Source organism: Triturus cristatus, chromosome 7 (genome assembly GCF_964204655.1).
Source record: "Triturus cristatus chromosome 7, aTriCri1.1, whole genome shotgun sequence".
Classification (NCBI taxonomy): Eukaryota; Metazoa; Chordata; class Amphibia; order Caudata; family Salamandridae; genus Triturus; species Triturus cristatus.
In genome coordinates, this window is record NC_140590.1 from 1,477,659,030 (window position 1) to 1,477,671,404 (window position 12,375).

The following is a 12,375-nucleotide window of genomic DNA, read 5'->3' on the forward strand; positions in this document are numbered from 1 at the left end:
GGTCAGGGTGGCACCTTCGGTCTCGGTTGAGGGGACCTTCCAGTTGTTGGCTGCAGGTTTGATTTAGGAATTTATGGAGGTTCATGGGTCACTGGGATCCAGGCAAGGATTGCGGGGGGGACCTTCTTAGGGTATTGGGTCACTCGGGCTCGGGGCACCGGGAGTGGAGTGTTGGAGACTCACAGAATCGTCTGGTGTCAGAGTAGGTTACCTTTAAGCAAGTCCAGCGCTCGCTGGAGACAAAGTCCTATTTAGTCACCAGGGCAGGTTCTCCGGGTTTTCGAGGACTGCTGTCTGCAGGACAGACCAAGGTTCTGTTAGAGGAGTCTGTGGTCAGGACAGGCCAGTAGGACTAGGGCCAAGTCAGTTGTTGTCCTCCTCTTCTTCTCTCTGGTGGCTGTTTGGTCCTTCTTCTTCTTGCTTCTTCTTTTCGGCTCTGGTCTGAGGAAGCAAGGTTCAGGGTTGCCCCTAAATACAACATTTTGGGGCATTTACAGGTAGGTCCCGGTCAGGACCAATAGGTCCCTTTCTTGGGGTGGATGCACCCCCTATTATTTCACCCTCCAGTGGGAGGGGGGCATAAGCCTCACTCTGGTTGTTTGGGTCCCTCCATCTTCAAGATGGCGGCGACTCAGAGTTTTGCTTCACCTCACTTCCCCCACCTGAGGGGTGGGGTTGGCAAAGGTGAGCACAACTTTCCTCCTAACTTGGTTTGCCTGCCGAATCTCCCGCCCAATGTGGGGGTCAGAACCAGTGGGGGCCAGTTGCTGGCAGCAACAAATGTCTGGGGTAGCTCACAAAGACTGCAGGCCTTTGAAACTTCCCCTTGGCACCTCGTCCCAAGATGTGCTTTGTTTCAGGACCCCGAGAGTGGCAGGCTCTCGGGCCAGGGGTCCAGAAACATGTCTGATGGTGGCAGTTAGCGAGCAGCCACTCAGTCAGGACACTAGCATTAGGTCGTTTTTCAGTGCATTTTTCATTAAATCCCACACTGTCATCATTGTGGGTTTAATGTGCTGAGCAGTTTGATATTAAACTTCCCAGTTTTCAGTAAAGCCATTATGGTGCTGTGGTGTTCTAAATCACAAACTCCAAGACCATATACTCTTTATGGCAATCCTGCACTTACAATGTCCAAGAATTGACTTAGACACTATAGGGTTATAGGGCTCATGCACCTGTACCCTCACCACTGGTATGGTGCACCCAGCTAGAAGGGTGGCTTACCTATGCCAGGGCAGTGTATTGTAGGCATTGTACACAGGGATGTGTTCCATGTGGACTCTTCACTTTGTTCTGCACCAAGACATGCAGCCTGCAAAGGCAGTGTGTTTGTGTGTAGGTATTGGGCTCTAAGGGTGGCACAATCAGTGCTGCAGCCCTTAGAGTTCTTTCCTTGTCACAGTGCCCTTGGAACCTATGGTACCTTTTGCAAGGGTCTTACATGTGGCCAGAGAGTTGCCAATTAGGTTTTGAAACAGTACACTTTTGGGGAAAGGACATAGGCCCTGGGTACCTGGTTGGCAGGAACCCAGTGCACACTCAGTCAAAGTACATCAACATTAGCAAAGAAGTGGGGGCAATTATGCAAAAAGAGGCACTTTCCTACATGGTGAAACAGGAAGGCTTCTTTGTACACAATTGAGAAGAATCCCAGTGTCCATTGTCTTGAATCACAAAGTACCTTTCAATGAGAAACGTACAGAACTCATTATGTTCTGTGGTGATTTTCATAATGGCAATATGTGCTTTCACAGACTGCTCTTGAAACCGAGGGCCAGTTTTAGAACATAATTGTATTGCACACAATAAATCATTCACAACGTTTCATAATAGTAAGTCTGAATACAAGGTTCATTTTCTACAGAATGTAAAAGTAAATATGATTTATGTAATCTATTTCACTCTTGAAGCTAGAAAGGACAGTGTAAAAAGTAGAATTCAAGTGCTTCCATGAAGGGCACATTCTCAGAATGTTAGTAAATAAAACATTAACAGTATCTGGCTTAATGCGAATATTTATTATTAAGAAGCTAGTCTATTTGTAAAGGCACTGGTATTAAGTATGTATAATTAGATTTTAAAATGCTAATACTTCTCTCAAAATAATTCCACAGAATATGCTGCCTAACCTGCCATAACTGCATGATTTGGAACATAATTTGCCTTTCTGGGATGGGAAATTTGTCTTTTCTTGATGCGTAATGTTGGCAATTGTGTCACATAATTTGTTCCTGCACTGCTAATTTTAGCGACATCCTCATTATTATTGATTAGGCCATATCCATTTTAATCCAGGGCCTTATGCACTCATGTGTTGTAGTGTGTCTAATGAAGTGAAGTGCACTTAAAGCCATATAGAAAGTGTATTGTACCATGTAACTTTGACATTTAATTACATGTGTACATTAATGCTTCTTTTACAGTACCAACAAATTGCTGTTCTCATGTATATTTACATTTGTGTGTTTCAATAATATTGATTAATCTTCATGTATTCATTAATATATTCATTTAAAGCTAGTCTGTATTTACTATATATAATGGTATATTTATCTATTAGAATTTCCTTTTACACTTATAAGATGACCGTCTATGTATCAGTATTCACGCAGTTACAATGTGTATTGCATCTTAGCATTTGCTAACTTGAGCAAAGGCCTTAAGCATTTGGGTTTTGCAATTCTTAACCTTCAAGATGAATGTTTTCTATGGGTGCAGTGTTTTTCTTTCCTCTGCAGGTGCCTGGTGCATAATATAATGAATGGAGAAAGGCACATTGTGTAAAGAAGATAGGGAAGCGTGAGGGGAGTTGACGGTGATAAAAAATGTATGAGAAGAAGGGAGGAGTACTATATGGGCAGAATGAGGAGATGTGATCTAACACCGCTTCAAATATGTAGATCAAAGAAGAAGAATTATGAGTGCATCTGCCAAAGAGTATCATTTGAAGGTGGTCACTAATTGGACCGTTGATGCTCTTTCTCAACTGGTCTTTCTCTGGGTATAACTAGGGAATGATCTTGAGCTTTGTTCAGATTCCAGGACCTCTATGTGCTTTTCTTGTTGCGTGGCTTCATACATTGCAATACTCTTGCTTTAAATAACTTCTACAGAAGTTCTTATATGCTGACACCTTTCTGCATTAATAGATCTACTCTGGGTTTTATTTAGCACTCTTTAGTGTAGGTTACCTGAAGGAACTTAGAATCTCTCTTGCAGTATATGCAGGAGGACTGAAACTTCCAATCCAACCACCATACTGTTTTTCTTATATTTTGCACAATTACTTCTGAAGTCCTCATCTGTTACTTGCTATTTAGGATTAACTTTGTTCACCAATTTTGCTTTCCTTTGATAATCTTGTACTGCTATACTATGTTTCTGAGACTGATTTATATTACCTTGACTTTGAGTGTGGTGTTTATTGTGGCGAAATTGTTAATATGTCCGATGTGGCTAAGATCCCAGGATGGTATCAAAGTTTGTAATTGTATACTTGAATTTTGTAGACTTTGTCGTGAGACACCGTCAGCAACCCACTTGGCAAGGGACTTTATCTTTACATGTGATTGAGAAGAAGGATTAGTACGGTGGACTTTGTGCGCAGCGGGACACTGCACTGATCAGGATAATTCCCGCAGGTCAAGGTTTCGCTTGAATGCATGTTATAGTGCTTCTTGGGTGATTGTATTCTGTCAATTTCTTTAGTAAAGCAGACAACTATTATTCGTTATTGTATTTGGATTTGTGCTTGTTGTTGGAGAGTGCATTTGTGAAAATTATAAAGGAGGGTAAATCGCTGCAAGGAATGAGATCAACGTCACAGTGTGACATGCTGCGATTGGTTGATTGGTGTAAAGTTGGGCTGCTATTTGTAGGTTACAGAATAGGGTGTTGTGCTGGTATTGGCAGTTTATTCCAAAAATAATGTGTGTGAAAATTGTTATTTCTTTGCTTGAATTGGATACTTTTTTCTGTGATTGTTGACATATTGAACAAAAGATGTAATGTATTAAAGTAATACAGGACTTGGTTAGGGGAGATGTGTCTAAACCTGTTAGAGAAGGAGAAGGGGCAGCACCCAAAGTTACTGCAGGCCATTATATGGTGATAACCAAATTAACAAAGGAGGGAGTGAAGAGGTATTTTTCAAGGAGCATAAGAGGTGGATACGTCCTCCTCAAGTCAATGTAAAAAAAATCAAAATCAGTGCTCCAGCGTAGTCATAGGTGCAGCACGCCCCGTCCCGCAGCAGGGCGGGAAGATCCCAATGATAAAGCATGCCCCCAAGGGCCCTTTTGGTGGGTGAGGGGTATTTAAACAAAGCTGTGTGCTTCCCACCATTTTGAAGACACGCGTAGTCTGGAGGAACACTTCTGTACTTTTTCATAAGTGCCTCACACTTGTATTTGGCTCAAACAATGGCATAAGATCACTGAACTGAAGGTGCACTGGCATTGCCTCGCTATGGTACATTTAATACACATATTATTGAACATTTTGAAAGTATTTTATAGGAAATGGCACCATAACTTAACCCTACATAGTTTGAAGAGCTCAATGCTTTTGAGCATACTGCCAATGAAAAGGATAAAGAGAGATATCAGGGCAGAGCCAGAAGGACAGTACCTACATATGCAAATGCAAGATGGGATGTAGATTAGAAGAGGTGGAGGATGGATATGATAGAGGGAGCTAAATTGTATCCGACATTGACGGGTGAGGAGCTTGTGAAAGATAGACAAGAGAAAAAAACAGAATGTGAGAGTGAATGGGCCAAAGGAATTGGCTGATGGAGGTGAACTGATGAAAGTGACACTTGAGGCAGTCTTTTAGATGTGTTGATCCCAACGCTCCAGCCTCAAGCAAGGAAAGGTGGAAGTTTAATGATTGGTGGAAGTTCAGAGATTGCTACTGCACCAATGATTATGAGTTATAATGCAGTAGGGGTTACCCCTATGAATATGAGTCATAATATGATACAAGGATGTTCGGGGATCTATGTACCTAGTCACCCCATAGCCCCAAATGTTTCTACAGCCTCAAGAATTCCAAATGCTCTTACAGTCCCTGTTTCTATTAGTACTGTAGGACCAATATATAATCCCAGCTCCATTAGAAGTGTTACATGTAATTTGCCCGTCCCTAATGAGACAAGAGCTCCAGAGAAAGCTCCAACCAAATCTAATGTGAAGTTTGTTCCCTTGGTCCCAATGAATGTGAATTCCAATTGTGGTGCGAATGCAGATCCATCAATGAGTGAGGGAGGATTTGGACCTTTAAAGTCATTTGTGGGATTACCAGAATTAGATTCTCTTGTATGGGAACCACGTTTGAATGTGCAAAGTAGCACACTCAAGGCTAAGGTGATACCTAATGTTCCTTAAATGACAAACATATTGACTGATCAAAATTTAGATGAGTGGTTAAAAGCTCACACTGAACCTTCGAATGAGACCAAGTGTACAGAAATAAACCAAAGGACGATTCAGTGAACATTAAGAGAAAAATCTGGTAAATGTTGTTAAATTAAAACTCAAATTGGATGACATGACAAGTGGAAGTCTTGAGTTGGCTCAAATAGACACTTATGAACCACATGAGGTTTTGTTTATGCGTAAGGATGTTGGTTGAAAAGTGAGATAAGCCCATGAGAAAGTATCTGAACTATCTAGAAATATGAGGTACATCTAGAATACAGAAAAATCATCAGTTTATTCTTTGAACCAAGATCTCAAAAACATGAGGATACCAGGGTTGAAAATGCAAGTTCAGGAACCAATTCAAAGCATTCAGATTTGGGGGTGCTGGACAAATGGAAAGTCAAACGGTCAAAAAAGAAAGGTCCTAAAAGATTAATGGGGCAACCACATCCTCCAGGAGATGGTGGGCCAGGTACCACAATTTTACTTTTACGGAAAGTGCTTTTTGAAGGTTACGTTCATGTGCCGTAGAGCAGAAGTGATATTGCATGATCCTCTAATGATTTGTCCCAGGTTGGGAGAGAAACCTGTTGAATGGGGCTAACAAGTTGAGAGGTTTGTGAAAATGTTGAAGGTGTTGTGGACTGATTTGAATACTCTTTTTGATATTGTGGTTCCAAGGGATTTGTGGACAGCATGTAAAATAGCTACAGGGTAGCCTGAAAGGGTACCACTGAAGGATCCGTTCACTAATGGCCCTTCATTAATAGTAATGAGGAAGTATTACCCGGTAAGGATGTGGTTGAAATCTAAGGTGTCACCCCAAGATATCTATTGGGTTAACATTGATCGTACAACTCAGGAACATAAACAGATGATTTATACATATCATGAGAGATTGTTAGAAGCATACAAACTTTAAGGTGGGATGGAAACGTTGGTACCCAGGGATACAGGAAATTTTGTGTCTAGGTTTGTAAAAGGACCTGAGAATAGCATGATAATTGAACAACATTTAATTTGCTGTCAAAAGAAGTTGGTTGATGAGATCTTGAGATACGCAGAGAATTGCAACAATGAGATTGACACGAGGCAGAAAAAATGGGAAGGAAAGCTCATGGTGGTGCAAACAAAAGCTGCTCAGAGGGGTAGGGAAGGCCCTCCATTTGTAGAAAATGCACCTTTTATGCATGGAGTGTATCAGCAGTAGAGGAGTTCTTATTGATCTGAGTACTGGAATTGATGTAGGTACTTCGAAAAAGTCTAATCCATGGCACTACTGTAACTGTTTGGAGCATTGGAAGTGGGAATGTTGCCTTAATCCAGCAAATGAAGGACAGAATCCAGGGTTTGTACCACAAAAGGGAAATAATCCTATGTAGCAACAGCATGTGCCTATGTTAAGGATCCAAAATTTCAATGTACCCCAAGACCCAGTGATGCAACTCCCACAACCCCCAAACCTGCTGAAAGCTGCTTGTCCCAGATTTGTTTCAATTCAGATTCTGAATGTTAATCAGAATTCATTTCAGGGTAACATTCCTTACCAGCAATATACCATGTTTGAGATAGTTGAGAATTTTGGTGTCAATCAGTCAGCCTGACGTTGCCGGAGGGGGAGGAGGATTGAGTATGTGGCGCAGTACTGGAGGTAGACCAGACTGGCTCATATGTCGGAGTTGAAGTAACTACTGGTGCTTCCCGTTCTACTGTGCAAACAGTGGAAGTTCCAGATCTACCCTTCTCGGGAAGAACTTTGGGGCATATTAGCAAGGGCTGGCGATATAATTATCGCCGCTTTAGCGTCCGTTTTCAGGCGATAAGCGGCGATAACTATCTCGCAATATCATCAAGGACACGCTAGCGCGTGTTTCTTTGATGTAGAGCCCGTTTTTTCACAGCCTTGCCTCGCATCGCTAATGAGATGCAAAGAAGGCGTGGCTGTGAAAACAACACATGAAAATATCGCCAAGGCAGCTTCGCGATATTAACAAGTAGGTGCAGCAATAAAAATAATCGCGCTACCTCGGCCTTAACGCTTGAATTTAACGTCAGTTAAATTCCAGACGAAGGCATACTAAAAATGGTAGGTGGATTATGCTGATAAGACCACAGGGTCGTATCAGCAATGTTATCGCTATTTTCCATGGAACATCGCTGGAAAACCAGCGATGTTCCATGGTAAACACCGCTATCGCTGAAATATTATCGCCATAGTGCTATGTATTGTTAATATAGCGTTATCATGGCGATAATTTTCAGCGATAGCCGGCGATAATATTTCTACCGCTATGTGGGGCCAGCGATAATTATCGCTGGCCCTTGTTAATATGCCCCTTTGAAAGTTGTTGGTGTTGCTAATCAACAAATGAGAAATCCTATCACTGAAGAAGTCCCTGTTGGAATAGGGCATTATTAGGAGCGTTGAGTTTGTTGGAGCATGATTTATTATGCAAGGTGAATAACACTATTTACTGTACACCGAGAGGTGTAGGATTTCAGACTGACGATGAGGACGTGGCCTTTAAAAAGTTAATCACACCCCAATTGTTATAATGTACCCTATGATGACAAATGAAGACCTGCCTTTAGACCTTAGAGAAACAGTGAAAGTTGAGGTGTGGAATTTTTGGGGAAAGGACTTTGGACTCATTAAAGTAGTTGAGCACGCTCGTATACAGATAAAGCCAAATACAGAAGTTCCCAGAACCCCGCAGTATAATTTGTTCCCTAAAACGATCACTAGAATAACTTCAGCAATTGAGTTAGAGATCCACCAATTTATCCTGAAGGAGATTATGGGGAGTCCATGTTAATCACCCATTATGGGCATGAAGAAGCCTAGCAGTAAGTACTACATAGTGCAGGATCTGTTCAAAATGAATAATATTGTGGTCTCTTGTTGTCCTGTGGTACTGAATCCTGTTGTAATATTGTTTCAGTTTCCATGTTAGGCTGAGTATTTTTCTGTTACTGATTTTTGCCAGGCATTTTTCTCCATACCCCTGCATGAGAACAGTCAGTTCCTTTTTGTTTTTCAGCTCGGCAATCGTGTTTTGGCATGGTGCCAGAATGGTATATGGAGAATCAGTCAATTTTTAACCAGATCCTTAAAAATAATTTGAAGTCTCTAGTCATGCTTTGTAACTTTGTCTTGGTTCAGTATGTTTACTATTGCTGGTTGCATCAAATACTTGTGAAGCATGCAGGATTGATACTATTGTATTGTGAAACAACTTGGCTGAGAATGGACAATATAAAATGCCCCACGGTAAGTTACTATACTATATAAAATAAGTCTTATATCTTGGTCATAACATTGAGAAGGGAGTCAGAAAGGTGCCGCCAATGAGAATTTTGGCAATTTTACAGATGGACCCGCCAACAACTCATAAATAGGTCAGGATGTTCTTGGGAATGGTGGGCTACTGTCACCAGTGGACATCTTTTCCTTAGTGGCCAAGCCTTAGCAGAGGCTGACCCACAAGGATGTTTTGGATCCGGTGACTTGTGACAATGACTGTTGGTTTTCATCCTAGAGTTGAGAGAAAGTCTCTGTCATTCCCTGGTGCTAGGAATGACTGATTATAATAAAGTGTTTTTGGTTTTCTGCAGTGAGAGGGAGGGCTGTGCTCTCTCAGTGCTTACACAGACTCATGGGAATGGCCGTATATAAGTTGCCTACCTCTCAGCTACTTTAGATCCAGTAGCGGCAGCTCGGCTTGCATGCCCAGAAAGCAGTGGCAGCTGTACATGTTAACATTGAGAGATGTGAAGGCATTGTCATGGGTCACCCTTTAACCCTATGTTCCTCACTCTGTGGAAATATTGTACTTGCACACAGCATTTGACAAACAGTTGCTTGACTCTGTGCGAACACATCATACTGGCAGCTGAAATTTCATTTCACTTTGAAGAGGTGTTCTGTTCTAAATCCTGCCAGCTTGTTGCCTATTCCTGACATTGATAGTAGAGAAAATGAGGTGGAGCATGACTGTCTCGATGTCTCTGGACTGCGCAACAATCCAGGACCAGATATTCAAGATGAGTCGGTGCCTGAATCTCATTTTGCATTGTTTGTGGATGGCTCATGTGTACGAAACCATAAAGGAATCTGCAAGTTGCTTATGCAGTTTTCACTGTTTCAGGAGTAGTAGAAGATTCATGGTTGCCAGGTGTGTATTCAGTACAAATGGCTGAATTGGTTGTTCTACCTAAAGCATACTGTTTCTCAGATCAGCAGAAAGTGACAATTTCCACAGATATTCAATACCACTTTGATGTTGTTCATGACTTTGGACAGTTATGGTTCCAGAGAGGATTTATGACTTCATCAAGGTAGCCTATTTCGTTCTATGACAAAAAAGTGAAATATCCATACCTAAAGAGGACTATTATAAACAAACTACTCAGGGAAGGTTCTCTAACAGAGGTAGAGGGTACTTCGGGGGATCTAGGACATTCACCACTTTCTCGGATTCCTTTGCCCGCAGCAGCACAGGAATTGACACTGAAGCACCGGGCCCATGTTACGGTCCACACAATCAGGACTATAGATATCAATCTGCACCCCGAGGGTCTTTTCTAGGGGAAGGTCAATGATGATCTGCCAGGGGAGAGGCAATTGGAATCAGGTACAACAACTAGGACAATATTGGATTTCAGGCAGGAATCAGGAACCTCTGAGGGGTTTAGATTGGGGCAGGAACAGGGGCCGCAAACAAGTCTGCTTTCGGCAAGAGAGTCATGGGAGCACACAGACCAGGAGACAACACTACCAGTGGTAGACATTAACCCACACAATCCCATCATCAATCTGTCTAACCACATATTATTACCTGATGAACAGAGGGTACTGGGCAAGGGTTTATCCTTTGTTCCCACTGCACGACTCAACAGTTTCAATAGCAAAATAGAACTGCATACATTTTTCAGAAATATCAGGTTTCAGCACTATTTTTCACAGAATTCCTACGAGCCCTTCTATGTCTGCCACCAGGTTAAGCTGTCCTTCCACCTTCATGCTCCCCACAAATACCATGTCACACAAAATCTTGGCATATGAACAGGTTGTGTTAAGGGACGTGATGAATCTATGCTCAGAGAGACAATATGTAAGCTCCAATATCTCCAGAACGGCAGGTGCTCCGTACACTTCAAAACAATGATTCCATAGTTATAAAACCCACTGACAAATGGGGTGCATTGGTAATACAGAACACTTCAGATTGCATAACGGAAATTGAGACATAGCTGACCACTAGAACTAGCTACATCAAGCTCAGTACAGACCACCACTAAGAAAATCAGTAAGTTGATTAAGGGCATCAAAGACTTGGGCCGTAGCCAAGGATGCTTGTCAGACCTTGAATATGACTTCCTCAATAGGAAACATGTACGGACCCCCACCATTTATGCGCTCCCCAAAAATTATAAGCACCTGGAACGTCCCCCAGGCCACCCAATAGTATCAGACTGCAGTTGAGTCTTAGAGCCTCTTTGTAAATATCTTGGCTTTTTCCTCAAACCACTTGCTGAGTCCACCACAACATATCTTAGGGACACCATGGAAACCATCCGACTGGTGGAAAACATGGTCATCAATCCCACCCAGCAACTTTTGGGGAACGAAAGATATTGTTCCCCTCTACACCGACATCCCACAGAAACCTGCTTGGGTGTGATGCGGACGGTACTGGATGTCAGACCATGACCCATACAGGTCCCCACCAAATTCATAATACAATTGTTGGAAGTAGCCATGATGCGAAATGGAAATGGTAGTGACCTTGAGACCTTTCATATGTGGCAGAATCAAAGAACACCAGATATCCAATTTACTACTGAATACAGTCCCCTTCAATAAACTTTTTAGACATCTCTATAAAAGCAGCCAATGATTGGCTCTACACTACACTGCACAGAAAAGGTACCGAGAGAAACGACCTCCTATGTTACAGCAGCCACCATCCTAAGGGTCTTAGGGACAACCTGCCCTTTGGCCAATGTCTTAGAATCCGCAGGAACTGTACTCTCAGGCAGGACTACTTTAATGAGTCCGAGGACCTCCTGTCAAGATTGAAAGATAGAGGCTATCCCAAATCTCTAGTGAAAAATGTTTGCAAAAGAGCTTGGTACAACCGCAGGGAAGCCTTACTTGAAGTCAAACCCAGCCATGACAACTACATGGAGCGCATGGTATGTGTGACTACTTATAACACAGGTAGCGATGACATCAAACAAATATTCAATCAGTATTGGAAATTAATTGCTGATGACCTAAACATGACTGAACCACCAATGCACTCCTTCAAGAGGGGCAAAAGTATCAGGGATCATTTGGTCCATTCCTTTTTTAAACCACTCACATAACCTATTTTTTTTTTACGGAGTTTTTTATAGTGTGAACTTGACCCGAAGGTATCGGATATCAGAGTACTTTACACGGGCACCAGTTGCATTACATGAGGACACATTCATTTTTGTTAGGCATGGGGAAATTAAGTGATTTGTCCAGAATCACAGGATGCTCAGCGTCATTGCCGAGACTCAAACTCGGTTCCCCAGATTAGAGGTCGACCGCCCTAGCCGTTAGGCTAACTGCTCTCCTTCTTTACACACATTGTGGAACTTACCATCCACTTTGGGCCACTTCATATGTGGCCATTGTAAAGCCAGTGACCTTACCATTGAGACCAAGAAATTCTCGCACAACAACTCCTCCATCACATTGAAGGAACACACTAACTGCAAGAGCACTAATGTGATCTATGGAATTAGCTGTCCATGTGGCCTTCGATACATTGGTCAAACCAGTCAGAAGGTCAAGACCCGCATCCTACAACCTTGCAGCAGGATCCGATGTGGTGTCTCAGGAGCTCCCTTAGTTGAACATTTTCAGTTGTCTCACCACTCTGCAGACATCAGATGGGTAGTCATTGACCAGGTT